The following is a 7480-nucleotide window of genomic DNA, read 5'->3' as shown; positions in this document are numbered from 1 at the left end:
CAGAGCCAAGGTTCTATCTTAGTATGCTCTGTGGTTGCAGCATAGTCTGAACTTCCACATCAGAAAAGAATTACTTTGGTGTTCTGTAGTGTCAGCAAATAAATAGTATCTGTAGCAAAAATGAGAGACAAAAAAAATGAAGTGTGCACATCGGGGTGTCGGTAATATGTCGTTGGCATCTTCGCTTATGACAAGAATTATGTCAAATGCGAAATTTACAGTTGAAATTTTTGACGGGTCAGGACATTTCGGGATGTGGCAAGCTGAGGTTCTTGATGTCCTTTTTCAACAAGGGCTAGATATTGCCATAGAAGAAAATAAACCAGACAATATCGGAGAGGGAGATTGGAAGATTATCAACCGTGTTGCTTGTGGTACCATTCGATCTTACCTCACAAGAGAACAGAAGTATCCATACACAAAAGAAATTTCTGCAAGTAAATTGTGGAATGCGTTGGAGGATAAATTCTTGAAGAAAAATAGTCAATATAAACTTTACATGAAAAAAAGATTGTTACGCTTCACATATGTTCCTGGTACTACAATAAATGATCATATCACCAGCTTTAATAAGTTGGCGACAAATTTGCAGAATATGGACGTGACTTTTAGTGATGGAGATATGGCCTTAATGTTATTAAGTTCACTTCCCGATGAGTACGAGCACCTAGAAACTATTCTACTTCATGGGAATGATGAAGTGTCTCTCAAAGAAGTTTGTTCTGCCTTGTACAGCTATGAACAAAGAAAGAGAGAAAAACAAAAGAGTGGAGAAGGAGAAGCGCTGGTCGTGAGAGGTCGTTCTCAAAATCATATGAGAACGAAGAAAAGAAGATCCAAGTCAAGATCCAGACCCAGCAAAGATGAATGTGCCTTTTGCCGAGAAAAGGGGCATTGGAAGAAAGATTGTCCAAGTTGAAAAACAAGGCCAAACCTAACAATGGAAAGGCTGTCATGGATTCAAATGTAGCTGATTGTGACGACTCTGATTTCTCGCTAGTTACAACTGATCCATTCAAACCATCTGACATATGGCTGATGGATTCAGCTTGTAGCTATCATATGTGTCCCAACAAGGACTAGTTCGTTGATTTTCAAGAAGGAGAATGTGGAGTTATTCACACAACAAATAACAATCCTCTTACCGCATATGGTATTGGTTCAATCCGATTAAGGAACCATGATGGATTAATCAGAACATTAACAGATGTTCGATACGTATCGGAATTGAAGAAAAATCTCATTTCTGTAGGAGCCCTAGAGTCAAAGGGGCTCAAAGTCGTTGCAGAAAATGGGGTAATGAGAATATGCTCAGGTGCACTAGTGGTAATGAATGGAATCCGGCGAAATAATAACATGTACCACTATCGCGGTAGTACAGTTATTGGGACAGCAACAGTGACATCCAGTGATGACAAGGAGGCAGAAGCAACCAAGCTATGGAACATGCACTTGGGACATGTTGGAGGAAAATCCTTAAAGAATTTATCAGATCAAAGATTGTTAAAAGGAGTAAAGACTTGCAATTTGGAGTTTTGTGAGCATTGTGTCAAGGGTAAACAAACAAGGGTTAAAAGGAGTAAAGACTTGCAATTTGGAGTTTTGTGAGCATTGTGTCAAGGGGAAACAAACAAGGGTTAAATTTGGAACAGCAATCCGTAATACTAAAAGTATTTTGGATTATGTTCACTCTGATGTTTGGGGTGCTTCCAAAACACCTTCATTAGGTGGGAAACACTATTTTGTAACCTTTATTGATGACTTTTCCCGGAGAGTGTGGGTGTATACTATGAAAACCAAAGATGAGGTGCTGGAAATTTTTCTTAAATGGAAAGCGATGATAGAGACTCAAACAGGCAGAAAGATAAAGTGTCTTTGCACAGATAATGGTGGAGAATACAAAAATGATCTTTACAATAAGATTTGTGAAGATGATGGAATTTTGGGATATTTCACCGTCAGAAATACACCACAACAGAATGGAGTGGCAGAACGCATGAACCGGACTTTGCTGGAGAAGGTTCGGTGTATGTTGTCCAATGCTGGCTTGGGCAAAGAATTTTGGGCTGAGGCAATAACATATGCATGCCACCTCATTAATCGTCTACCATCTGGCGCTATTGGAGGCAAGACACCATTTGAAAAATGGTATGGAAAACCTGCTGAAAATTACAATTTTTTACATGTGTTTGGCTCAATTGCATATTATCATGTGAAAGAGTCAAAATTGGATCCGAGGGAAAAGAAAGCTATATTTATAGGGATTACTTCTGGACTCAAAGGATACCGATTATGGTGTCCAGAGACAAGAAAAGTTATATTCAGCAGAGATGTTACCTTTGATGAATCTGCCATAATAGATAAGGTGACATTTGAAGATGTCAAACAAACTGATTGTGCTTCAAAGCAGGTGGAGTTTGAGGGAAAATTAATTTTTCCAACACAGGGAGAAAACGAGGAAACAATAGAAGATTTTCCCCTGGAAGAAGAGTCAGTGGAAGGGGAGATTCCAACTCAGGAACCCCAACAACAACTTGAATCAATAGCAACCAGCAAGCCAAAAAGAACAATAAAGAAACCTGTTCGCCTCATAGAGACGGTGGCTTGTGCAGCCTCAATTGTAGCTGATGGTGTTCCTACCACTTATAAAGATGCAGTCCAAAGTTCAGAAGAAGATAAGTGGAGGATTTCCATGAATGAAGAAATGCAGTCCCTTCATTAGAATTGCACATGGAAATTGGCCAATCTCCCGAAGGGCAAGAAAGCAATTGGGTGCAAATGGGTATTTGCAAAGAAAGAAGGATTTCCTAAGCAAGAAGATGTTCGCTACAAAGCAAGATTGGTGGCCAAAGGGTATGCTCAAAAGGAGGGAATTGATTACAATGAGGTGTTTTCTCCAGTCGTTAAACACTCCTCCATTAGAGTTTTGTTGGCTTTGGTAGCACAGTTGAATTTGGAACTAGTTCAGTTAGATGTAAAAACTGTATTTTTACATGGAGACTTGGAAGAGAAAATCTATATGACTCAGCCAGAAGGATTCAAAGTTGCTGAAAAGGAAAATATAGTGTGCAAACTTGAAAAATCGTTGTACGGATTGAAACAATCTTCTAGACAATGGTACAAACGATTTGATAAGTTTATGTTGCGGCAGAAGTACAAAAGAAGCAAATATGATCATTGTGTGTATTTGCGCAAGCTTGAAGATGGATCCTTCATATATCTTCTCCTATACGTTGATGATATGTTGATAGCTTCCAAAAGTCAAGAGGAAATTGAGAAGTTGAAGATTCAACTAAGAAAGGAGTTTGAGATGAAGGATTTAGGTGAGGCGAAGAAAATTCTTGGCATGGAGATAAAAAGAGATAGACATTCAAAGAAACTCTATCTATCTCAGAAAGAATACTTGAAGAAAGTAATAGATCGATTTGGCATGAATGAGAACACGAAGTTGGTTAGCACTCCTCTTGTTCCTTACTTTAAGCTTAGTGCTGCTATGTCGCCGAAGAATGAAGCTGAACAAGAGTATATGTCAAGAGTGTCATATGCGAATGCCGTTGGTAGCTTGATGTATGCAATGGTTTGCACAAGACCTGATATTTCACATGCTATCGGAGTTGTAAGCAGGTATATGCATGATCCAGGAAAGGAGCATTGGCAAGCTGTGAAATGGATTCTACGGTATATTTGTAATACTGTAGATGTTGGATTGATTTTTGAGCAGGAAGATAGTTAGTATCTGGTTGGATATTGTGACTCGGATTATGCGGGTGATTTGGACAAGCGTAGATCAACTACTGGTTATGTTTTCACTATTGCAAATGCACCAGTTAGTTGGAAGTCTACTTTGCAGTCAACGGTTGCTTTGTCTACTACTGAGGCAGAGTACATGGCAATTACGGAGGCTGTAAAGGAGGCAATTTGGCTTCAAGGGTTGCTTAGAGATCTTGGTATTGGTCAAGAAAACATCACACTATTTTGTGATAGTCAGAGTGCTATCCAATTAGCAAAGAACCAAGTTTATCATGCAAGGACGAAGCACATTGATGTTCGATATCACTTTGTACGAGATATTATAGAAGAAGGTGGAGTCATGGTGCAGAAAATTCGGACTGCAGACAACCCTGCCGATATGCTAACAAAAGTAGTGACTGCGATCAAGTTTCAACATTGTTTGAACTTGATCAACATTGTTTAACTTTGAAGATTGGAGTTGAAGACACAATCAAAAGTTATCAGTAAGAGAAAATTGCAAAAGTGGAATCTTGCCAAGGTGAATATTTGTTGAATTTTGACAAGATTAATGTGAACTAGTGTGAACATTTGAAGCCTCCTTTTAGGAAGAAATTGGTAGATGTATTTTTTTATACATTTACATTGCATGTTCACACTTAATATGATGTCATGCATGACATTATTAAGGCCATTTCTCTTCTATAAATAGCAAGGGTTTTGTTCATTTGTAAACATCTCTCACTTGCCTTCTTATCTCCTAAGGCATTTGAATCTTCTTTCTCTCTTATAGTATTTCACTTGTATTTTTGGAGTAAAATAAATTTGAGTTGATTGTGTCCGAGGACTAGGCAAAAATTAAATTTTGCCGAACCTCGTTAATTTCTGGTGTTCATTTTATTATTATCTCATTTACTATTTATTAGCTACCTTTAGATATAGTAGTTGTGATTTAATCACTCTCTATATATTCGGCTTCTGCAACAGTCTGGACCGCTGATCGATCTCTGGCCGCATGGGTATAGGATATTGTTTATGTCGTGCTCTGTTATCCTGGTGTCTAGGCTCATCTTGTCTACATGGAATATCATGTCATAGGTCATGTCCGATAGCATCTCGTCCTTCGAACCTAGGGAGTACTAGATGTCTTCCTCTATGCTGAGTTTCATGTTGTACCAGTGGTATACCTCATTCCAATACTTTGTAGAAAATACCCGCAAGCTCTCCTTTAGCCTCCTCGAAGCCTCTGAACTTTTTGGGTTTAGATTCCTGGTGAATCCATGGTCGCCCAATTGTCTTCTACTTCTGGTAGCAACATCCTTTCCCTCTAGAATCAATCGATGAAGTTTTGCAGTGACTCCGTTCTTTTCTATATGATCTTGAAGATATCCTCCACCTGTGCTTTAGAATGGGCCTTGATGAAAGCATCTGCATGTTCAACAAAAGAACTAATAGAATGTAAGGGTTAATGAGAATGCCATGTTAGGGCTCCTTTTTTATTTAGTGTATCTCCGAACCTTTTGACTAGCACCGATTCAATCTCTTCCTTCGTGAGGTTGTTCCCTTTGATTCTAGTCGTATATAGTCATGTTATTGTCACGAGGATCCTAGGTATCATCCTATTTTGGAATGTCGGGCATTCTAAATTACTTTGGGATTAGTTCTGAAGCCGCACTGGACTTCCATAGTTGTTGCAAATACTTATTCACATCGATCCCCTTCACGACCAGCGGCACTCCCAAAGTTTGTTCGAATATCTTGTTTTACTCCTTGAGTTTCCTCTGCAAGGTTAGAATCGTATCTCGCTATTCAAAATTTAAATTCATACATGAGCACCCGGCTTCGACTTCTCCTGGAAGTACTCGAGTTGTCGTGTGTGCCATTTTAGAGTTGCGGGTTCTGTCAGCGGCTTCTGTTCTCGGAGGAGGCGTTGGTGTCATAACTACTGCTCCGCTCGTCCAAACTTTTAGGGTTCACTGATCTGAGTTCAAGCTCTGCTACTCTGACATGAAATCGTCCACTTTTTTCTCTAGCTCGCGCATGCCAAGATGGGTACTGCTAGATCTGGCTGGAGACTCGCTTCGACCTCGAAGAGGTGTGGAACCTGTCGATTGGCCGTCCGGAGTCCGCGCCCTATCATTTTGTTTAGCCTCTTATCCAGTGACGCTCACATTTAGCTAGTCGTGATGCCAGCATTATATTTTTCCTTAAACAGATAATTAAAAAAGTGAGATTACCGAAGATTTCAGGGAAGAATAATAACGAACTTTGCATCTAAAGCTTAATTGCTAGGGCGCCACAATGAGCGCCAACCTTTTTGACCCAAAAAACAGTTTTGAGATTAAATAATTAAATTTTTATTTTTAAGCTCACTAGCAATTCGTTTAATCCGATGTTAGCATATAATAAATAGTTCTTTAGTTTTTTGAAGGTGTGAGGTTGTTTAGCCTATTATAGAATTTCAAGTTCTGAAAGAACAAAATTAGGACCTAGAGGAATTAAAAACATATTTATGGGACATGCTTAAAACTCAAAGTCGTACAGATTATTAGATGTTGAATCTAATATCATTGTAGAATCCAAAGATGTCAGAGTTTTTAGAAATTAAGTTCAGTGGTGATTCAAATGATAGCAGTTCACAATTAATGCAGAAATTTAAAGTCATATCGATCTTTGTTCTTCTTCGGATAAAAAGAGGCTGTTGAATCTCCTAGTGAACCTAGAAGAAGTCAGAGAGCTAAAACTAAAAGGAACTTAGATCTTAATTTTATTTGTTCTCAAGCACTCAATCTTTTTAGTTGAAGGAAGTAGAGATGAGGTATTGAATAAAATATCTATTATTTTAAATTTAAAAGAGAATCCCAAAGCTTACAGTGAGACAATGGCTTCATGGGATTCTGCTTTCTCGAAAGAAGCAATAAATGATGAAATGAATTCTCTTTATTAAATAGAACATAGATATTGGAAGATTTACCCATAATACTAAACCTATGTAAATGGGTGTTTAGAAGAAAATATAATACAAACCTTTAAAGCTAGACTGGTTGCTAAAGGATTTAAAGAAAATAAAAAAGTAGATTATTTTGACACATATGCTCCTGTTGTCAGGATTACTTAAAAAAGAGTCTTGTTTGAAACAAAAATAATAATAATTTCAGTGTAATCTCATAAGTGGAGTATGAGAGGAGTAATATGTATGTATGCCTTGCTCCTAACTTGTGAAGATAGAGAGGATGTTTCCGATAGACACTCAGCTCAAGGGAAAATAGAGTCTTGTATGCGTTGGAACTAATATTTATTTAAATGTCCATCAAATAGACATTAAAAAGTATTATTAAATGGTGATGTTGATGAAGAAATTTTATGGAGCATCCCGAAGGGTTTCTTCATCCCAAAAATAAGGAGAAAGTACACAACATAGTCAAGTCATTATATGGATTGAAATAAATTCCAAAACAGTGGCATGAAAAGTTTGATAATATTATATCATCAAATGATTTTAAACATAATGGAGCAGATAAATGCTTTTACTCCTTGTTTGGGAAAATTGTGGAGTAATAGTATGTCTTTTATATTGATGACATGCTAATTATAGGAACTAATATGTAAGGCACATGAGAAACTAAAAAGTGTTTAACTTCTCAATTCAGTACAAAAGAATTGGGAAAGGTTGATACTATCTTAGGTATTAAAATTAAAATAAAGTGAGGGTTATGCTTTATGTTGATTTTACTATATTAAGTGATTCTTT

This window comes from Nicotiana tabacum, chromosome 4 (assembly GCF_000715075.1).
Source record: "Nicotiana tabacum cultivar K326 chromosome 4, ASM71507v2, whole genome shotgun sequence".
Classification (NCBI taxonomy): Eukaryota; Viridiplantae; Streptophyta; class Magnoliopsida; order Solanales; family Solanaceae; genus Nicotiana; species Nicotiana tabacum.
Note: the sequence above shows the minus strand (reverse complement) of the source record.